This window comes from Beta vulgaris, chromosome 8, assembly GCF_026745355.1.
Source record: "Beta vulgaris subsp. vulgaris cultivar EL10 chromosome 8, EL10.2, whole genome shotgun sequence".
Lineage (NCBI taxonomy): Eukaryota > Viridiplantae > Streptophyta > Magnoliopsida > Caryophyllales > Amaranthaceae > Beta > Beta vulgaris.
The window spans coordinates 35,513,011-35,537,223 of record NC_079209.1 but is presented as its reverse complement, the minus strand read 5'-3'; the positions used below and the strand labels follow the sequence as shown (position 1 = coordinate 35,537,223).

General features: G+C 35.2%; 1 pseudogene; it reads left to right on the top strand.

Moving 5' to 3' along the window:
- The first annotated feature begins 2,613 nt into the window (after positions 1–2,613).
- Positions 2,614–8,900, top strand: LOC125497039 (pectin acetylesterase 12-like; annotated as a pseudogene).
- Positions 8,901–24,213: the final 15,313 nt, after the last annotated feature.

Genomic DNA, 24,213 nt, shown 5'->3' with positions numbered 1-24,213 from the left:
TTTTTTTCTCACAAAAAGACTTCATAGGAACAATAAAAGGAAACAGAAGTAGTAGTTAGAAAGTGACTTCATCTCAATATGAACGATAGATGTATTTTTATTTCAAACAAATTACTAATATATTACGTATCAATTTGCATTTACATATCATTATTTTCACCCATAAACCTAATATACATAGTAACGTCAATTTGCATTTACGTATCATAATTTAATCAATGAATCATTGAGATTTTGGGTAGTTTTCTATTTTTCCGATTAACCTTAAACATAAAGTATTATAATGGTAAACTTTAACATTATCTTTGCAAGTTATATTAAAAGAAAAAAAACATACCTATGCTCGTGAGTGGTGATCAATAATTCATTTCTACGTGTAAGGTTGTGCAAAGACCAGGGTCGGACCGGAAACTGGACCGGATCGGACTGAACCAGATATTCCAGTCCGATCCTCGGTCCACAGAAAAACCAGATTTCGGGTTTTCGATCCGGTCCGTACCGATTGGACCGTAATTTATATTATTTTAGTAAAAAAAGTGTATATGTTAAGAAAAGTTTAAAAAGGTAGAAAGTTAAAAACCTACTATTTAATACTTTAAGATTATTATTATTATTAAAATGATTAAATTTTATTATATCTAATTATAAATATGTTTGAATAAAATTAAAAAGTTTTTTTAAAAAAATAAATTTCAGTCCAACAGGTCCAAAACAGGACCGGAACGGAATTTTCTGGTCCGATCCCGGTCCAAAAAAAACTCGAATTCTAGTCCACCGGTCCTGGACTGGTGCACACCCCTATACGTGTGTCAGACAATGAATTATTGTTAAATTTATAAAATGGCCAATTTTTCAAGTTCAAGAAGCATAAAATTACAAGATATTATCAATTATATTTTTATTGGTTAGGTTTATATTCTAGTTTATTGCATTGCCTAACATGTTATTTAGTCTGTTCTATTTAACTTATTTTATTTTATCTGAAATTATCTAATTTTATTTGAACTTATCTGATCTTATCTTAATTTTTCTTGTCTGAATTTATATTATCTTATATATATATTTTTTTTATCTAGGAAAACAAATACACTAAGATGCCTAAATTTTGTGTCGTCCTAATGCTAATACACGTGATTAATGCGAAAGCAATTGTCTTTATGCTCGTGGATTAGGAGATCCCGCGATTCTTGAACTCGAGTTTTCAGTCTCTCCGGCGAGGTTTGAAAATTCGCGGTTCGGAAAGGCTTTCACAATTCGCATCTTCCCGTCCAGCAAAGAAGAGGGTGAAGGGGAGCGGACAGCAAGTTGGAGGACACTGCAGAACCACGCGATTTATGAAAAAACATGTCACTATGTTAAAAAACTAGAGATGATCATTTTGGCCCGGACCGGCCCGTTTTTGGGCCGGGTTTTGGGCAGATTTTCCGGCCCGGTCCGCCCATATTTTTTTTTGCTTTTGACAAGCCCAAAACGACTTTTTAGTCTATTTTTTGGCCTGGCCCGTGTTGGCCCGCAAAAGCCCGCTAATATAGGCCCGAAATAGCGGGCTTTGGACACAAAAATCCGGCCCGAAATTTAGGTCCGGCCCGGCCAATGGGCAAATTTTTTTGGTCGCTGCCCGGCCCATGATCACCTCTATAAAAAACATAGATATAGAAGAGAAATAGTTATTGATTATAAGAATGACTATGTGAGAGCAATGATATTACCACATTCGATATTGGACAAATTGTACAATATTATGGCATTGTTGTAATTTTTGTGACAAAAATTAATATAAAAAAAGTATAAAGTATAAATTATAAATTATTTTTTTTTATATTTTTTTATGAGGTTTGTTACTTGAAATCTAATTGATATTTTAGATGACTAGTATATCATATCTTGACACCATTTTATCATATAAATTGACTATTATATCATATATTGGCTACATCTTATCATATTACGTGAATGTTGTATTATACTAAATTGTATCAAGTTGCTAGTGAAATTACATAAGTGCTATGATATTGGACAAGTTTATCTGTTTATGCCGAAATACTTTCTCAACTGGGTGAGAACAAAAAATATTATATTGTAAAGTGTGATTTTCATCATGATAAATTAGTATAAAAAAAATGCGACTATATGAAAAAAAGTTATCACTATATTAAGTAATGATAAATTAATGTAATTTTAGATTATAAGAGGTGACTATACAGTGGCAGATGCATGTTGATAGAAGCGGGGTCACTTGATCCCACTTGAGGCAAAATAATATGAGAAAAAAAAAATCTAATTTTTAATATATAAATATAGATAAAAGTGTTAATTAGTAATGGAAGAGACTCACTCAATACTGTTTTGGGCACTTATTTCGCATACTTATAATTAGTGACCGTGTTGCCTATAATTTCTAGATCCGTCACCATGACTATATAAAATCGACTTTGGTCCTAATACTCCGTATTAGTGAAGACTAATTCTAGGCTAAGACTAGTTCTTTAAGTTTTGCGTAGACGGAAAAGTGTCGTCGATCAAATTCCATAACTCAACACAAACGGCAATGATAATGACAGTCATTCACATGTTAGTGATACTCTCCTCTCCTCTCCTCTCCTCTCCTCTCCTCTCCTCTCCACCAGTAGTAGTTGTAGTTCCACTTGACGTCTACATTCTATGCGTGAGCGTATAGTTTAAGCTCCACTTAATCACTTGCAAAAAATAATACTTCTTTTATTTTATTTTATTTAAGTATATTTTACCCTTTTTAATTTCCTCTTATAAATAGTATTAGCATGCGCAAATCTTTACCAACATTACCAAGATCCTCATGACTCTGTCTCTTTGTTAAACCTACAATCTACCCTTAAAACACGGATCTTATAGATTCTTCTTTTTTATTTTATGTAATATCATTCCTTACTTCACTCTAAATTCTACTCAAAAAACATTCACACTATATCCAATTATTATTTTTTTGTGTCAGAAATTAGAAATAAATCAGTGTATAATTATCCTGATACATTTCTACTTCTGGGTGTGCCAAATTTTTTGAAATTTTTTTCTGGGTGTATAAATTTGAGCTGTTTTTTGTACTATAATCAACAAAAAGTTTGGAAATGATGGATTTTGGGAAGTGGGTTTTTCTGGGTTTGGGATTTTTTGGGACATTATTGGTTTTTGTTGAAGGTTTTGATTATACAAATGTTAGTCACATTTCATTTTTAGAATCTTATGAAGTTACTGATGCTCCTCAACCATTAATGGTTCCTCTTACTCTTATTCATGGAGCTGATGCAAAAGGCGCTGGTATGTTTTCTTAAATCTTATTTTACTTTTTAATGATTTTCTGCACTATGGGTTGTTGTTTGTTTAATCTTCTGTTACATTATGTTTTGTAAAGATCTTGTCTTTTAATTTACTAATTGGTTGTAAATTTTAGATCTTTGCTTGATGTACTATAAATTAGTGAAATAAGAGCAAACAATATCTTCTGTCTAGAGTACAGAAAAACTTGAAACAATGGCTGAAATTGTGTATATTGCCACCATCTTATGTGCAAGTAGATTGATTGTTGTTTCATCAATAAAAAATGGTGTTTTTCTGACTGCTCCATTTATGAAACATACTACTATACATTTAATGAGCCGCAAAATAAACACATAAAGCTTATCATATGACCTTCATGTTCCATTTTATCCACATAATTCAAATCTGATACTATATCTAATTTCTAGCTCCTGTATATGGAGTTATGGCAAACACCCAGTTACCCACACTGCAGGACTTCACTTAATTTGATGATATTGACTATAAATTCGGATTCTTTACAATAATTAAATATGTGTGGATCAGAGTTGGGGAGTAGGACCTGCCTGTTTTTGGAGTAATGGTAAAATGTATGATCTTATATGAGGTGTATTTAGTATAGTGACTTTTGGGTCGCTTATGGGTCTCAATGAAGTCACATAAATTGATGGATGTTAACTGGGTTTTAGTTGAGCTAAGAGCAATATCAACTTGTTGGTGTTGACTAATGGGGTGGTAATGGTTCAATGATATGACCAATCCTGTTTTGATGTAATTTACATTGTTATTTTCTAACTTAATCACCTATAAAGTCCACTAAAGAAAGCTCCTTGCCAACCATTTATGCTTGATATTGGCTACCTAATGTCGGAAAAGTGGCAAATTATCCATAATTAAATTTTGTTATTGCATCATTGTCCTTCTTCTTTGTATGACTTTATTATGATGAGCTCATTGGACTCAAGTCTCCTTTTACCATGAGTTTCCTATCTCAGTCGCCATTCATCAGGGGATGGCAGATTTATCTGATTTTTGTTCACATCACGCTCTAATTTTCATTTTGATATATTTGATTTTGCAGTTTGCTTAGACGGAACATTGCCTGCTTATCATTGGGATCGTGGATTTGGGTCAGGGGCCAACAGCTGGCTTATTCAATTAGAGGTGTGTAGTAATTAGATGGATAAGTTGCATCTAGCTTAGATGTTCATGGTCTATTTAGCTCTATAACTAGTTGGTGTGGTTCTATGTGTATTCGAGTACATTGTGCGGAAGAGTAGCATGCATAAGCTATTAGTCTCTCGCTAGTAGATTATGAGATTAGTAGTGACAGTTATAGGTAGTTCTGGACCATGATTTATGGTATTGCTCTCCCGCATACTGTTCTTTAACTATAGTCCATATAGGTGTCAGAAAGAAGTGAATATTGCTTGTTATTGAAAAATTAATTGAATTAACGTTTTTATGATGCTTTCCTCTCAATTTTTATTTTGAAATTGGTCTACAACTCCTGAATATAGTTGATTGTTTATTCTGCATATTGACTATATTTGGTGTGTCCTCTGAATTGGGAAGCTCTCAGTCCTGACGTGTACTTCAGTCTTTAAGCTATTCTCTTAATGGTTTCATCTCTTTCCATCTTATGCAGGGAGGAGGTTGGTGCAATAACATTAGAACATGTGTCTATAGGAAAACGACTCGACGTGGCTCGTCCAAATATATGGAAAAAATGTTAGCATTCACTGGAATATTAAGCAATAAGCCTGAGGAAAATCCAGGTTTGTATCATTTCAACAGTCATGCTAACCTCCATTACTCTTTGATGTTTAGATTTGTAATCTTTGGCATCAGTGAGTTACTTCACAATCTTACAAGACATTATCGGATCAATGTACAGATTTTTTCAATTGGAATAGAGTAAAGCTTAGATATTGTGATGGTGCCTCTTTTGCTGGAGAAGGCCAAGATGAGGTTGGTTAATTTCATTGCAAGAAAATTTAATTCAACTTCGATGACTGTCCTTAATATAAATAAAGATGTTGAGTTAACGGGATCACTTTGAATACTTGGGATCACTAAGATGTGGGGGACAGGAGGAGAAGGGAGTGGAAGGACTTGTACCTTCCCATTATTGTACATGGTTTGTCAAGCTTGTAAATCATGGTTTGTTGTAAATATGTGTAGGCCAACCAAATGTTTTTCAGAGGTCAACGCATATGGTCAGTTGCCATGGAAGAATTCATGGGAAAGGGAATGCGTAATGCTGACCAGGCTCTTCTTTCTGGATGTTCTGCTGGGGTCTTGCATCCATATTGCACTGTGATGAGTTCCAAGGCTTGTTCACAGGACACACGAAAGTGAAGTGCCTGGCTGATGCAGGATTGTTCCTTGACGCGTAAGTGACTATTGTTGCTGCTCGTGTTTCTTGATGATTATGAAGTTACTGCTAGAATTAACTTTTAGCGTGACTGCAAGAGAGTTTAGATTCTAGGCGTGTTATTGACTTTTTGCATTTCAGGATGGACGTCTCAGGTGGACATACTTTAAGGGATTTCTACCATGGTGTGGTGACTTACTTGGTAAGTAACCATATTTGAGTTTTGCTGAAGTATTGGTTTTAGGGATAGAGTTCTTTTACCAGTCAGAAAAACTTATCATTGTGAGATTTTAAGCTAAGTAGAAAAGCCTGAACAAGGACGACAGTCTTCATTGAAATCGGTACAATTTGTGGTAGTTACCATTGCCTCGGCTGTCCGGAAACCGTTATGACAATTCGGGATAAGATGGCTGGAAAAAATTGTTTAAACTGGGTTATGAGAAATTGGAATCGGAGAGTTGGTATGGAAAAATTACGAGTCTATGACAAGTGTCTGACAGGGATAGGTGCTTAGACTAGTGAACTTTCTTCCTTAACTTGGCAAAAATGTGGCCTAAATGAAGATGGAGTATCCATACCAGTATTCGAGAATCATTATCTGACATTAAGTACTTCAAATTGGAAGTTAGTCTAAGTAACTGTGTAACATGAGATGTATGTTCCAAGGACCTTGAGGTCACATGTTTGATCTTCACAGCTATGGTTCTTGGTGGTACCGAATTACCTTATTTTTACTCCCCTTTCAAGGGCCTGACCTATAAAGATGGTGTGGGTTTAGCCGTTTAGGGTTCTTCTCTTTACCATATTAAAAAAATGAGCTGTATATGTAAGAATAAATGACTGCCATTTTCTATAATGAATTTTCAGTTATATATATTCCTGTTAATCTTCATACATTGTTGGATATTTTGAGATTTGTCTGTTATCTCTCATGAAAGAGTTCCCTTATGCTTTATTGTTTTCGTGATACAGGGTGTAGGGAAGAATCTGCCTCCTTCCTGTACTAACCACCTAGATCCAACTTCGGTAAACCTTCTCCCAGCTTTGTACACGATATGTATGAATTTAGATATTATCAGTAGACATCATTGCATCTGTTAGACTCTTACTTGTTTCTGTCTTTGTGCAGTGCTTTTTCCCTCAGAACTTGATCGCCCACATCAAGACTCCTTTATTCATTCTCAATGCAGCTTACGATGCGTGGCAGGTTTGCTGATCGTTTCGACGAATTTACACTAGTATAAAGCACTATCATTTGTCGAGCACTTATGTATTCTCGAGCTTTAAATAATGTGTCCTTTTGTCACGGACTTCAGGTTCAGGCTAGTTTGGCTCCAAGATCAGCTGATCCTCACCACCTATGGGATCAATGCAAATTAAACCACGCTCATTGTTCTGGAGCTCAGATCCAATTTTTGCAGAGTAAAATTCTCTCTAACTTTATAAATGGTTTTTATTCCCCGTTTCATCTTTGATGTTCTCAGGTTTATCGTAATTATCTTTTCCAGGATTTAGAACTCAAATGCTAAATTCAATAAAGGGTTTCTCGAGGTCTAGGCCTAATGGGCTCTTCATCAACTCATGTTTTGCTCACTGCCAAACTGAGAGGCAAGATACATGGTTCGGTGATGATTCCCCTGTTCTTCAAAACAAGGTATTTGAATCTTGCAGTTCATTTTTCGCGCAAGTCAATTATTAATTGTCACCACAATGTTTCAGCATGGGTATTATTGCAGACATGAGCTTAATATGTAAATATTGGATAGAATCTCTTGGTTGATCCTTAGTTTATCCTCTTAAGTTACAGTTATAATAATTTGAAGTTGTATTATTTGTTGGAGTACGAATCATCTTGTTTATGTTTTAAGAGAGGGAATAACAAGCTATGGAGGTGGGGGCTGAGTGTGGGGAAGGCTTCCATGTGCTGTATTTAGGACGGGATTAGTTAGGAAGAACTACAGAATAATACAAAAGATGCCATGCTTTAGAACTTAAAATTTGACTCTTATCTTATCGGTAGTCGACTAGTCGGTATTCATGGAAATATAGAAATAATCAATTCCTTGAAACTTTTAAGAATTATAGACTTTGTGGACCAGTTTGTGAATTATAGTATTCATGACTTTAGTAACCAAGAACTCAATCCGTGATCCACTCGAAATACAAAATCCTTGAATTCTTAATGCTATCCATACAACAGACTTGATCACTCTGAATCATATAAAAATCAACTTCGTACAAGGGTGAGCTGTTTTTTTTTTTTGTAATTTGGGGTGACCAAAATCCTTTTAGTACACCCGTTTTTGTACAAGTTTTTGTGAAGAACCATACTCATGGCCGTCATGGGCCTCATCCTGGCTACCCAAAAACAATCATCTTTGTTAGCATGAACTCGTCTTTTGGGTCTTTGGAAGCAGTCTTTCTACTAGTCTATGCTGGTTTGAGGTAAGATTGCATATCGGAGCCTCTCATAACTAGTGGCTATTTTAACTCGTCCAAAGGACATAAGGTACCGAACCACCAAGATGAAATATATGACCATGGACTTGTCAAATTGAACTAAAAATTGTCACAAACTCTTGTACAAAAAGTACCACTTCCCGGCATATGATAAGAGTTCTTCCTTTATGTAAGTCTAATGTGGGTAAGTTATGAAGCTTAACTTACCAAATCGAGAAAGTGGCCTATTATTTTGGGATGTCTCCAAAGGCCCAAATAGAATTGCAGCTTACTATCTAAGGACAGGTAGTAACCATGCTTTGCCCTCATATGAACACTGTTACTTGCCTTGTTTGTTTAATTCCTTTTATCTTCATCTTGCCTTCATTTCGAAAATGATTGGTGACTTACATAATTCCGCGCTTTTCTTGGTGCTACTTGATTTGCAGCCGGTGGCAATCGCTGTTGGCGACTGGTACTTCGACCGATCTGGAATAAAATACATTGATTGTGCATACCCTTGTGACAATACTTGCCACAACTTGATATTTCGATAAGACAAATTCATTTGTAGCATCCTCCTACTTGTTGATTTATTACAACATCTATTTTCTGCTATTGCTGCTGCTCATTGAACTCATCATTGTAAATTGATGTAATTCAATAATCAGCAATAAGATCAAGGTTTGATTATAGGGCCTAAAATTTGGCCAAGAAAATTGTATTCTTAGAATCATTGCATTCTTGTATGCAACCTTAGAATTTAATATTTATTTACCAGATTTTGGCATTTGTTAGTGTCTGTTTGTAATTTTGAGAATTTGAAACTTCAACAACTTGTTGTGTAGTATTTATAATTAGCAAAAGGGATCTGCATTCAAGTTTGAGTGATATATGGAAGATACTAGTAGCAGAAATTGTATGTCTACATTTTAATCAACTAAGACTATTTTCTTTTCCCTAAAAGATTTGGAAGTTTTATAAATTTTTTTATCAAGTTCTAATTTGTTATACCAAACAACATAACTGAAATAAGTGAGATAAATTCCTAAACTATGTGATTGAAATCTCCAACTTAAATTCTCACATGTGCATATGTTTGTCAAATGCGTGATTTAGGTCTTACGATCCTACTATTTTACAACTGAAGAAAATGTATCTGATGTTGATTCTAAAATACTTGGAAAACTAGTTCCTTGTATATTAGTATGAGGTAACTACTATGTTTTTCATATATCATATTTCCGTGAAGAAGTTGAGGACTTGAGGTGGTAAAGTAGTGACATCACTTCCTACCTCGTATACATGAGGTCTAGGAATTGCACCTCATGGGTCTCATTTGAGGAATTCTCCTTATCCTCTTTCAAGTGAGTTTCATTCATCTTATCTTAAAAAAAATTCTGTGAGAATTTCAATCTCCTTGTGTACGCGATAACTTACCCTCACGGCTCGTTTGGTAGTCGTTAATAAATTGCGGTAATGGGAATGAATTTTAAGTGTAATTTTATTAGGGAAGCACCCTTAAAATCTCCATGGGGAGATATTTTTTTCTCCATGGGCAAACAATCTCACCCATAAATTTGTGTTTTTGTCTCCAAGGGGAAGCAATTTTCATTACCACTCATTACCAACCTACAAGGTGGTATTGGATGGGAATGAAAATTCAAGAAGGAAAGTGGACACTTTATGATAAATTAGCATTACCATGGGAATAGACAATGATATTTTTCACAAATTTACACACAAATTCATTCCCATTATCACCATTTATAACCAACTACCAAACGGGCCGTCAAAACTATTGCAAAAGCCAGTAGCGTAGCGTTTGAGTATTTAACAAATAAATTCAAATGTTGTTTATGAGGATTTTGAGAGGGGCCCTAGACTTGAAGTTGCGTGTTCAAGATGTATTGATGGTTATTTTCGAGTTTATGCTTAATATTTTGGTACTTTTAGCATAGTTTCATCATTTGGGGTTAACCTTTATTCATATGTTTTCTCAAAATGCAATGATAATGTGGTCCATCATAAATCATTATGAATATTCCTATTGTTCTTGAAAAAAAATTCGTTAGCTTTCGGTTTAAGCCCATATGTATTGGAACCAAAATCGTGATCAATGAGTCTCCACCTCGGTATCTGTGTGTGGTACAATCGATATGTGATCAGAGTTATAGAAATGTTTATGTGACTTGAAATCAATTAGAATCAAAATCAATTGATTAACTGTTATAGACGATTACAACTCCAAAGTGTAGGCATGAATCCACCTTTTCTATTATCAATGAGTGAAAAAGGTAATTATGATCATCTATTATGTACCAAGGGTGATGCTCTTTTAGACATTTCCACTATGTTACACAGACTCGGGTACTCATGTCCGACATAAGTACGTGTTTAATTGTTCGACTTGGCTTTTTTGTGAAAAATTTCAACGATTTTGACCCTAAATAAAGTGTCTAAGTATCTTACCGATATACAAGTGTCGAGGATCCGACGCGGATATTTGGAGTAATAAAAAGAATAATACAAAGAATCCAACTAAAATAGCATTTCTACATACATCTCTTGCTAAAAAAATTGTTTCGTAATTTCTTGATAAATTTCATACATGCAATGATGCAAATATGTAGTAATAAAGCTAAAGTGATACTATATGATATATAAGCAATTCGCTATGATATATACTCAAACAGAGATACAATTGTGTCAAGTTTATCAAACTCTCAAGGAATCAACACACCCCCATATAATGTCCAACACGATCAATTATTTTCAATATGTAGGAAATCTAGGCAATAGTGGATATTTAATGGTAAATATGTAATATGATGGTAAAACTTATTTCATAATAAATAGAATTCCTTGGCTCCGACCCTAAGAGGATGAACGTCCTAATCATTCTCACATGGTATTAGAGTCAGCGTGATTAAAAGGTCACTAGTTCAAATCTCACCCACCACTCCTTAAGAAGGTGCAATCTTTAGCGTTGGGTATAAGGGGCTATGTTGCATCCACATTTCAAGATCAATGGACTCTCATATAATGCCCAATAGAATATAAAACCAACCACGGGGATCCAACGACCAGTTTAAGCTTGTGGTTGATACTTGATAATGTTATAGATGATGACGATTTGCATTAGCAATATAATATTTATAACCATCTTTTCAGTAACAAATACTTCCCCCATTCTGTTTTAAATGAAACATTGAGTGAAATAACACTATTAATCGATCAAATCTGACTCCAATTTATCGCTATTATATAAATAAAAATATAGTCAATTGCAATCTTGTTAGATTCGTCTCGATGCATACTATCAAATTATAACTTTTTTATACTTTTCACGTACGCACAACTAAAGATATTAATCATTAAATAAGCGCGTTGAGTTGCATGATAAAGCAAACGTTTCATTTTTGAATAGAACGGAAGAAGTATATAAACTATGTTAAAACATTCGCAAGTAGATATTATTTATTTTGTATCTTGTTGCCCTTTGCCCTTTGGTGTCTCCTATATCCATAAATTGATAAAAACATTCATATCCATGCGTTAAGGCGTTAATCTTCTCTTACTTGCATAAGCCATGACGCCCCTAGCTTAAAACTTACTAGCCAGACGGCCACCGTCAACCCTAGCTAAAAGAATAATAAAAGCTCATAGCTCCACACGAATATACAAGACAGATAATTCAAAGATTTAAAGAATTATACAAAACAGCTAGCAAAGTCTTTGATGAAAGAAAGAGGAAACAAATTAAAGGAGATAAGTTAAGAGCCGCCCTAATGATTTAATTTTCTCTACTCTTTCATTCAATTCTTAGCCAATAGTATAGAAACCAATATTTCTTATTCTTACATGTTAAAATAATACCCTCCGTTTCATAATACTCGTTACACTACTCATTGTAGGAATTTCATATTACTTGTTACACTTCTTTTTTGGGCAATAAACTCTTTCTATCTCTCTCATCTCAGATGGATTCCTTTTTTTTTACTCTTTACCTCTTTCTTCTTCAAAAATTGTCTAAGAATCCGTGAATTGAGAAGTATAGCAAGTAATATGAAACGGAAAAGTAAATAATACTACCTAGGGTATAGTTTATCCTTATTATACAATTGTCTGCATTGAAGTTATGTAGGGCCTTAACAAAAGAACATGAATGAATGAATGAAGGACCCAATTATTTGGTTCACCGTTCACATGGGGGCTCAATCAACAAAGACAAAAACTTATGTACATTCATGCATATACCATGCAATTCTTTATTTTGGTAACCCCATATCACCTTTGTTTTATTTTCTTTTTTATTATATGATTTGATATTATAATAGATATAATCCCTTTCTTTTTATATTAATGTTATCATATTCATATAAGTATGAATGTATGATATTGATATAATTAACATACATATATTCTAAGGTTATGGTGTATGTGGGTGCACGTGGGCATGCATTCTTACAAAGCCCAAAAGTGACCTCTGTCCCTATACACCCTTAATTGAAAGGGACACCCTTAATTGAAAGGGACATCCTCAAGTCTCTTCCCTCCTCTTTTGTCAATTTCATGTACGGAATTGCTTCTATTGTGGCCAATTTTGTGGGGTTGTCAACTTGTCACCCTTGTAATATTGAGCTTTTAGACGCCTTTCAGTCTTTGACATTAATTTGGATATGAGTTGTGTAAATTATTGCAACATTTGAATTGAACTTGTGAAATTTTGATGTAGTGAATATTAACTAGTTATTTGTCCCAGATGATATGTTGTTGATTATTTACTGACGTGTGTATTTGAAGTCTTTAAAAATAGAAATGTTTTTCTTTAAATGATTTTTCCCTATAAAGACCATGTTCATATTATGTAGTGTTGGTTAGTGCATTACCATATCAAATGAGAGGTCATGAATTCGAGATTTGAAATACACATTATTATTGTTTAATGTCTCATTTAATTGTGTAGAAGAAGGAAGAATACATGTGACAACATGATATTTGTTTTGTCTTGGATTTTAGATATATATATAATGACTTGCTAAATATCACCATTGAAGCTTGCATTATCGTTTGAAGTAGAATGATTTTTATGTAGACACGAAGTGTATAGTGGTGGGTTGTTTGGTTGTAAATTTGTAATGGTCAATTATCTAATCCTATTAGTGCAATGTTATTACGATGAAATTTTGTTCTTTGTCTACTATCAATTAATTTAAATCAACCTTTAGGTCAAAATTACAACAACAAATTGATAGACTTTAATATAAATTAAGGTTTGTGAAAGTATTGGATCTTCACTAAAAACTAGAATAGGCGGTCTAATTTTCAAATAAGATTAAACAAATCTAAGTCTATATCCTCATGAGAAATCCATTTCTTCCCACTATAAACATTATCCGTATACATCTCGCACCAACCTTTTTTTTAGGGAAAATTTAAGCTAGCATTAATTCAAGGACAAAGTGATCATTTGGTTTACGTGGGAAGTCAAAATTCTCATAAAATTACAGTAATAGGAAATAAATTACTTAATAAAACTCATGAGAAATTTATTAAATTGTTTGGTTGACAATGGGGGAAATAACATATCATGAGATTTTCTACTTACCTAGGGAAACCTAGGTAAGTAACTTTCTCCATTTTGTGGGAGCTCAAAATTCCTAGGAATTTCTAATTACTTCATTTTGCTATTTTGTCGTCAACCAAACAACTCACCAAATTTTCAATTCCTAAGAATTTATATTTCCCGTATTTTTCTCATATCAACCAAATAACCACAAAGAATTCATGAGTACACAACGAGCCACTTACGAAGGAACGTGGTTTTCTCAAATTTGTTCAAACCAAAAGGAACTAGCTTAGCTAAGTGATGAACTACAAAGTTTCCATCACGTTTAACATTAGACCAACTAAGGGAAGAGAAAGAAGCACTAGAGAAGAGAATATCATAAAGGATAGTATCCCATTCGACTCGATTACAACGTCCTTGAGCCCATAGCGCTTCCCTAATATCACCGCCATCACACCAGCCTAGTCGTCCATTCTTTCTCCTTCCTTTGTTTCTCTTTAGTTCTGGAACTACAACAAACAAATTTTAAAAATAACCCGACAGTCTTTCTGAATGGATTGAACTAATTTCTAAGTATATTAAATAATGTGATTAGTGGATGGATTAAACTGGTTATTAAATAGATCAAACTGGTCAATAAATACATTAATTAAACTAGTCACTGTATTCAGAAAGGTAAACTATTCTCTTCTTAATATTGAGCTTGGTTCGTTGCCTAAGTTTAAATTAAAAGTAGACGGTCTATTACAAGACTAACTGATGGATCTTAACGATTGGTTATGTCACAATAGTATTATATTTAATCTAATCTATACAAATATATTAAAAGACGTGCATAAACAAGAAATTGTGCCATGTGGCGCTCTCCCTAGGGAGTTTTAGTTCAATTACGTAGTATAGGGGTTTGAATGTTTGATCCTGTGACCTCTAGTATATATACTAAAGTCTTAAGTCTTAACCACTAGACTAAATTATATTTAGTGTTATTATCATAAAGTATTATATTAATAAATGAAATTTTTTCTTACCGAGACATAGCCCGAACCTAATAACTAATTTAATATGTATAAGCTGGCCTGAATATCTGAATATTAAATAGAAAAATTAATAACCATACTTCAAATAAAATGACAAAAATACTCTACACACTTATATTTCAAAATTTAAATAACTTGCCTTTCTCCTTCTTTATCCTCTTCCATCTTCACCTTGAACACAAAAATATGTCTCTCCTTGATGTTTTAATAGAAAGATAACAAGAGGACGGCACATAGTTTTGTTGATATGCTTTCGGCAATTTGTTTGTTGGACATAGTACTTGAAAAATGCTAAATGCCATTGGAACTGGCATTTTCTATTTGATGGTAGGATTTATAAGTGAGTTGTGGTCCATCATGCTTCAGCCTTCAGGTGGTCATATTAGAAAGTAGTTTTTGAGTGATTGACCTCATATACATGTTACATGATCCGTACCACATTGTCAAATTAACCCATTAAACTCGGTCATTCATTATTAACTTGTAGGATTTATTTGATGCTGTTTTGCGCTTCATTGATCCTGTTGTTAGTGATGAATGTAATCAAAGGCTTTTACGAGCTTTTACGAAAGAAGAGATTTATGCTATGTTTTATGATAAATGCATCCTTGTAAAACCTCTAGACCTAATAGTATGTATGCTATATTTTATCAGCGCTTCTGCACATTATTGGTGATGATATTGCTAGTTTTGTTAGTAGTATCTTATATGACTCTCTCTCCCCTATCTGTGTTAATCATACAATCATTGCATTGATTCGAAAATAAAAACTCCTACTAAAGTTGTTGATTTTCGCTGTATTCCTCTTTGTGATGTTTTGCATAATATTGTGTCAAAAGTTATTGTGATTAGATTGAAATAATTTATTTCGAGTCTTGTCATGCATGAAAATCAGAGTGCCTTTGTTCTTGGATGTCTTATTACTGATAATCCCCCTCATTGTTATAGAGGTGTTTCATCCCATGAAATACATAAATAGGAGTTGTAGAGGTACTATTGCTATGAAGCTGGATATGAGCAAAGCTTATGACAGGATTGAATGAGGTTTTTTGATAAAGCTTTTGTTTACTATGGGTTTTGATGGTCGCTGGGTGAATTTAATCATGAGTTGTGTCTCATCTGTCTCATATATCTTTATTATTAATGGAGGTGTCTACGACTCTGTTTTTCCCACTGGTCTTCGGCAAGGTGATCCTATTTTTTCGTATCTTTTTATTATGATAGCCGATACTTTTCGTAAAATGACTTAGAAGAAATTTCAGGTTAAACAGATTCATGGAGCTAAAACCAGTAGCAGTGGTCCAAAAATTTCTCACTTTTTCTTTGCAGATGACAGTTTACTCTTCACTAGAGCCTCTCGACAAGAATGCACTGCTATAGTTGATATTCTCAACCACTATTGTAACAACCCTCCCTAGTTAGCAGCTTACTTATGACTAACTCTAATTTATTAAATGAATAAGCTACTAATTAGAGATGCTGTTAGTACAGATTCCTAACCCCCCTTGCCCTTGGAAGGTTAAGAACCTGTATCAATCTGAGCATAGTTTATGAAAATCCACTTAAAATACTTAATTATTACATCGTAGTCTAAGTAATTAAAATTGAGTTCAAAAATATAAGTTACTCCCATAATTACTTTATACAATAACATCACGCAGCAGCAAAACATATCACGAACTTTTCAAATAAAGTTTATCTTTGACCTTCAGCTTATTCCTGCAAAACAACTGAATCTGCCCCCACCAGGACAGGTTCAAAGGAACAAAACAGTCAGCTACGCTGGTACACAAGTCCCACTAGTTTTCAAATATTAAGGTGGCGGAAATTAGACTTTAATTTAAATAGCATCATAATCCATGAATCTCGATATTTCTTTGCTATAAAATATTATAATACTCCTCCTTCGTAATTAGATAGCATAATAGTATCATACATCATAACAAATAACTTTCCAAAAACAATACTTATACTTTTCCAAAACTCACTTAAATATATCGATCAAAACTCAAAATACTTTCAATTAGGGAAGGAACAAAATGGAACTTTTGAGGGACGTCTCCCTACTTTTATTTACTTCTGCTTGCAAGACTTTCTAGGTCATGACCCTATATAACAGAGCAATCCCGCTCCGGAGCAATACCCGCTCTAATAACTTAAAGAGCAAACCCGCTCTACAATTATTGTTCATCACTGCCAATGCAGTTACTTCCCTTAAAAATAGCTTTTAACTTATAACTTAATTATATTCAAAACTTATTTCCAATACTTGATACAACCAACTTAATAATCAACTTAGCTTAGTTATCAAAACAAGTTTCGAAAAGCAATTGCTATGTCAAGTTCCGCTATATTTGGAATGATGACTTAACAACACATGAATCGAAAGGATGTGATAGTTAAATCAAGGTGATTAAAGGATGGTTTACAAGATATGGACAGTAGGTGAAAGGTTATAAAGTACTCTTATCATAAGAGATTACTTCACACAATAGAACATAGGTCCATTAGATGGTTCTCGGTTTGGTGTTATTAACAATGGTTCTAGGCGATGAATTAATAGGACTTCTTGAGTTTGCCAAGGTTTAGGATTCTTAACTTCATATATAGGTACATACAGTAGGATTCATCAAAGAAACACATGAAAAGATTGAAAGCACAAAGGTTTATAAGTCCAAAAGTTGTTACGCGAATAGTTGAGTTTTTAGGTGTAGTTTTCTTCTCAAAAGAGGTTATATTTAATCTATGGAAAAGATGTGTTACAATGTCATCAAGCAGCAATATAAGGGTATTTACAGTAGGTTCTCATGTAAGGGTAACAACAATGGAAGCACTTAATACCAAAATACAATCGAAAGAGAAACACGGTTAAATCGGTTTTTAAGAGGAACTTGACATGCAACGGTTTTTGATTCGAAATCATCAATCCTAAGTATAATTAACATATTGAAATCACTTACTTATAACTATTATCAATACAGTAAGTTCTCCACACAAACATTTCGTAGCTCAAAATTTCCATAAACAAGTTTATGACAAAAAAGGAAAATAGCTTTAACGGTGGTTCTTGTGTACCTTAATTTGTGTTTAGGAATTTAACCCTTGCTTAGCAACTCGTACTACTCCTCCAGCAACTCTTAAGACCTTAATAAACACATTCATACCTTAAAGTTAATAATAACCCAGAGAAATCAAATTTAAAACCGATATACCTCATGCATGCTGAATTTAAGCCATATCTCACCTTCCTTAGCTTTTCCTTATGTTTACAGTGATGAACCTTAAAACCAACGCCTACCCAGTGTTAAGGACACCTTGAAGAATCTATGGAAGAGTTTGCATGTGAAAAATCAGAGCAAAGAACCAAAGAAACAAGCTGCCAAGCAGCTCCTTGCGGGACGCCAGAAATGGCGTGAGGAGAGAGAGAAGGAAAAGATGTGTTTTTCTTGTGTTTGTATGTGGAATGATTTGATGATACTGAATGAGCAGCTTCCCCTCTCATATACAGAATGGGTAAGGGCAACTTTGTCATTTTCGATTTTGTAATAGGGGTAAAATCGTCCTTTCCCTTGCTTATGCACTAATCAGATTTTTCTAAAGCTTCAACTTGGATTTTCTTCCTTAATTCCTACCTAATCCTTAATTATTCTTAGCAAATTCTCCAAAGTACATCACATATCTTAATGAAGGTATCTTAACCTAATCAACTCCTTAATCTCACTTCCTCGCTAACCATCGATATCAACTACTAACAAATCCTATATTCAAGGCATATTCAATGTCCTATCATAACTCATAAATTACTTAATTATCACATAGCTCATGTTATTAGTTAACTAATAACACAAAATATCCACGTTAGCAACAAATTCATATAACATTTATTTACACTTTTAAAATTCGGAGCGTATCGATTACAATTACTTAATCGTCATTAACTTAATTAATTACGGATTATTGATTCTAATATTAGCTTAATAATTCAGGCTATTACACTCTACCACCCTTAAAGAAGTTTCGTCCCGAAACTTATAACATACCTTGGAACAACTGGGGGTATCGCTCTTGCATATCTCTTTCTTTTTCCCAGGTTGCTTCTTCTGTTCCGTGATTGGTCCATAATACCTTGACTAAAGGTATGGTTTGGTTTCGCAACACTTTTTCTCGTTTATCCAGAATCTTTATAGGCCTCTCCTCATAACACAACGATTTGTCTATTTGTAATGGTTCGTAGGATAGCACATGTGAAGGATCATGTATATATCTTCGTAGTTGCGAGACGTGAAAAACATTGTGCACCCTAGACAGTTCTATTGGTAAGGCTAATTCATATGCGACTTCCCGATTCTGCGCAAAATCTCAAATGGTCCTATGAATTTAGGACTCAATTTTCCTCGCAGTCCAAATCTTTTCACCCCTTTAGTAGGTGAAACACGGAGAAATACTTTATCCCCTTCTTTAAATTCCAGCTTTGTTCTCCTCAAATCAGCATATTTCTTTTGTCGATCTTGTGCGATTTTCATTTTCTCCCGTATTACCCGAACCTGCTCCATTGTATCTTGAATCAACTCAGGTCCGACTGGTATCCCTGGACTTACATCATCCCAACAAATAGGTGTTCGACATTTACGCCCATACAAAGCTTCATATGGAGCCATGCCAATGCTAGATTGATAACTGTTATTATAGGAAAATTCTATTAATGCCAATTTATCCTCCCAGGAGCCTTTAAATTCCAATACACAGGCTCGTAACATATCTTCTAATATTTGGATTACTGCTCCGTTTGCCCATCTGTTGCTGGATGGAATGCTGTGCTAAATTTCTGAGTCGACCCAAAGCTTCTTGCAATTTCTCCCAGAAATGTGACAAGAACCGGGTATCTCGGTCCGAAATAATGGTGGTTGGAACGCCATGCAATCGAACAATTTCTCTGATATATGCATCTGCTAGCTGTTTCTTGCTCCAAGTTACTCCCATGGGAATAAACCGAGCTGTCTTTGTCAATCTGTCCACTACACCCATATAGAATCATTTCCCCTTCTTGATTTAGGTAAGCTTGATACAAAATCCATGGAAATCGAATCCCATTTCCATTCCGGTACTGGCAATGGCTGCAGCAATCCAGACACTTTCTTTCGCTCAAATTTTACCTTCTGACAAATTAAACACCTTGCCACGAACTGTGAGATATCTCTCTTTAACCCTTTCCACCAGAAATATTTCTTCACATCCTGAATCATTTTATCTCTGCCCGGATGAACTGAATAAGCACTGCTATGTGCTTCTTTCAGAATTTTATTCTTCAGTCCTCATTAGGAATGCACCATCTTCCATTTAAACGAATACTCCATCAGCATATTCTTGGAATCCGTCGTCTCATTCTTTTCTATCTTTGACTTCAACTCCTTGATGAAATCATCTTTATCCTGCTTTTCCCGAATTTCTTCAAAGAGAGACGGTTTCATCATAATTGCATTTAATTCTCCTTGTAATTGACCTCTTGCAACCACTCGCAAATCTAATTGTACCAGCTCGTTATACAACTCCTCCGGCACTGATATCAATGCATTCACTTCCCGACGAGGTCTTCTACTCAGAGCATCTACTTTATTTGCTTTTCCCGGATGATATTGAATATCTATATCATAATCTTTAAGTAATTCCAACCATCTCCGTTGCCTCATATTCATTTCCTTCTGGGTGAAGATATATTTTAAACTCTTATGATCAGTATAAACCTTGCAAGAGACTCCATATAAATAATGTCTCCACAATTTCAATGCAAAGACGACTGCTGCCAACTCCAAATCATGCACAGGATAATTCTTTTCATGAATCTTCAATTGCCTGGAAGCGTAAGCTATAACCCGCTGGTTCTGCATTAACACACATCCTAATCCTTCCTGAGAGGCATCACTATAAACCTCAAATCCTTCTGTCCCAGAAGGTAGAGCTAAGACTGGAGCGCTAGTCAATTTTCTTTTAACTCCGAAAAGCTTTCTCACATTTCTCCGTCCACTGAAATCTTGTATTCTTCTTGATCAAATTCGTAATCGGTAAAGCTATTCGCGAAAAATTCTCCACAAATCTTCTATAATATCCAGCAAGCCCAAGAAAACTTCTAACTTCCCCAACATTTGTAGGTGCAGGCCATTCTTTTACCGCTTTTATCTTTTCAGGGTCCACTGCTATACCTTCTTTGGTTACAACATGCCCTAAGAACATTACTTGATCCAACCAAAAATCACACTTACTCAGCTTTGCATAGAGTTTCTCTCTTCGCAATATTTCAGATACCTCCCTCAAATGTTCTTCATGCTCTTGGCGATCTTTAGAATACACCAATATATCATCAATGAAAATTACCACAAACCGATCGAGCAAAGGCTTAAAGTACCTCTGCATTAAATCCATAAAAGCTGTCGGTGCATTAGTGAGTCCAAACGGCATCACCACGAACTCATAATGTCCATATCTCGTCCTGAATGCTGTTTTCGGTATATCTTCCTCCACGATGCGCATTTGATGATACCCCGACCTTAAATCGATCTTTGAGAATACTCCTGCCCCTTTCAACTGATCAAACAGATCATCAATTCGGGGTAATGGATATCTATTCCGGATTGTGATTTTATTAATTTCCCGATAATCTATACACAATCTCATCGTACCATCCTTTTTCTTCACAAACAACACTGGTGCGCCCCATGGAGACACACTAGGTCGGATATAACCTTTCTGCAACAATTCTTCTAATTGCTTTTTCAATTCAGCCATTTCTGCAGGAGCCATCCTATAAGGAGCTCTAGATATCGGTGTCGCCCCCGGCACCAGATCAATATGAAAATCAACTACCCGATGCGGTGGCAGTCCCGGTAAATCTCCTGGAAATACATCCTGGAAATCTCTGACCACCGGAATTTCTTCAATTTTCTTTTCCTCCTTTTTACACCCTTCTATTTGATTCACATAACCGATACCTTCAGGTATTAACTCTATATCATTCTCAATTATCACCTCACCTTTTTCCATCGGTCTTACCATTTCTTCTTTATACACAATGTTATCTCCACAGGAGACCTCAATCTGACGGCTCTAGCATAACATTCTATCACCCCCTATTTTTACTTAACCAATTCATTCCCAAAATCACATCATAATAATCCAGAATTAAAGGGTATCAGATCTACCTGCAATTCGGACCCTGCTATTCTAATTTCACAATTTCTAAATATCCATTTACAACATATCGACTCCCCATTTGGCATACAAATACGCATATTTAAAGGTTGCACACATGGTCTACACGGCAGATTGCTAACAAACACATTTGAAACAAATGAATGAAGCTCCAGAATCAAATAACACCTTGGCCATTAAGTTACATACAAGAAACTCCCTGAAATTACATTACCTGGCAATCCTGCAGCTCAGGAATCTCCTTCGCTTCTGTTTAACAGCAAATAACTTCCCTGCTGCTTTCCCTTGATTGCCATCTGAATCCCTTTTCCGGCCCTACCTTGACTTGAACTTCCTTCTCCAGCTGCCAGCATCAACATATTCCCTGATTTATTATTTCCTCCTATCCTTCCTGATTCCTTCCACAAAGGGCACTCACTAATTCGATGCCCAACATTTTTACATTTAAAACACACCATCTGCCCCGAACAATTTTTGCCGTAATGATTCTTCCCACAACGATTGCACTTCCATTCTGTTCTACCTCCTCTGCCATTCCCAGCTAGCCCTCTGAACTGATTGGGGCTGTCATTTCGGTTTTTGCCTTCTTGAATCCCCCCTCTTTAAATTTCCCTCCATTTCTTTTCTTTCTGAACTCCTCATCCTTCATCTCAATTCTCTCCTGTTCTAAGGCACGATCATACAACTCTTCAAAGGTGGTGTATGTCCCAATTCGTTTCTGATACTTTAAATTCAGACCCTCAAAGAATCGCATCATTTTCACCCTTTCATTACTCACGAAGTCAGGTGCAAATCGAGACAATTCAAGAAATTTTGCTGCATACTCCAATACAGACATTTTCGCTTGCTTCAGAAATAAAAATTCATTTTCCTTCATCCTCCGTAATGCTGGAGGAAAGAATTTATTCTTCATTTTCTCAACAAACTCTGTCCAAGTAACTTCTGATTTCTGAGCTATTCCCTTGGTGGTATTCCACCAAATGTCAGCTGGACCTTCCAAATAAAAAGTAGCCATCTTCACCTTCAAAGCTTCAGGGCAACTGACTACATCCAGCAATTTGCTCATATATGTAATCCAATCCTCGAACTTGACGGGATCAGATTCACCGTCATAAGTGCGTGGCTTATGAGCAGCCAACCGCTTATAAAACTTCCTTCATCGTCATTCTTATTCTGATTCTGTTTTTCCAGTATCTCCAAGAGTCGAGCATTCATCTCTTTCAGTTCCTGTATTGCTTATCTTTATCATTCTCGACCTCTAGTGATTTGGATGCACCTTCTTGACTTGCCATTTCCTACATATTCAATTGCAATACTCAGTCAAATATTCATACACATTCTTTTCTTTTTACACTTACTTAATATAATGACTTCGCAACTCTACTTCATATATATGTATTTCATGATAGCATTGCAACCTTGCTGTTTATTTATATATGTTTTTGGATACAAACAAACTGATTCTTCCTTAGTATTTAATTACACCTTTCATGCAACATACATACTAATCTCTAGATAAACTGAGCATTACATAAAGAAATAACATATTTCAGAAGTTCCCCTCCACTTTTCCTCCTTAGTACATTCCCTTGTTTAATCTAATTTATAAGGATCATAATAATAACCACTATCATCACTGCTAATTGGCGGAGTCTCCGGAACATAGTCAGGCCCACAAATCTTACATCCTTCATCTTCCCCAAAAGTGGTACCAGATTGGTTTGAATTAGTAGTAGTACTTGACCCTTGCACTGTTGAGGTTCCTGAGGTAGAGTGACTCCTAGTTCCACTGGACGAACTTGAGCCACCTCCAAACATTCCAGCCATCCGCTCTTCCTCTCTATGGGTAATACGATCATACATTTCCCTCCAATGTGGATCATTTGGGTAAATTTGGCCCCGTCTCTGCTATTCCAGAGTGATATCCATCTCTTGCCTAACTTCCTCCACTGTGCCTTCCCAGCGTATCAAGCTCTTATCTATATTTTCCATAGTCACTCCGTACCCTTGGATTGCCCCTGTAGCCATATACATTCTTAACAAACTCCAATAAGTTCTTACGGAAACTAGCCCACGGTTCACAACTCGGTAAAGTCTTTATTATGGCGTATGCCTGTATCCCAGTCCGCCAATAATGGTTATTGCTAGTCGGCCCCATTAACTCATTCCATTCCCGGATGTATCCTAATACCTCATTTGCATGATCAACAACATCATCCCACCACTTACCAACAGTGGTATAGGTGCCAGGTTCTCTTAAATAGGGAACCTCCTGTTTAACACTCTCGCTG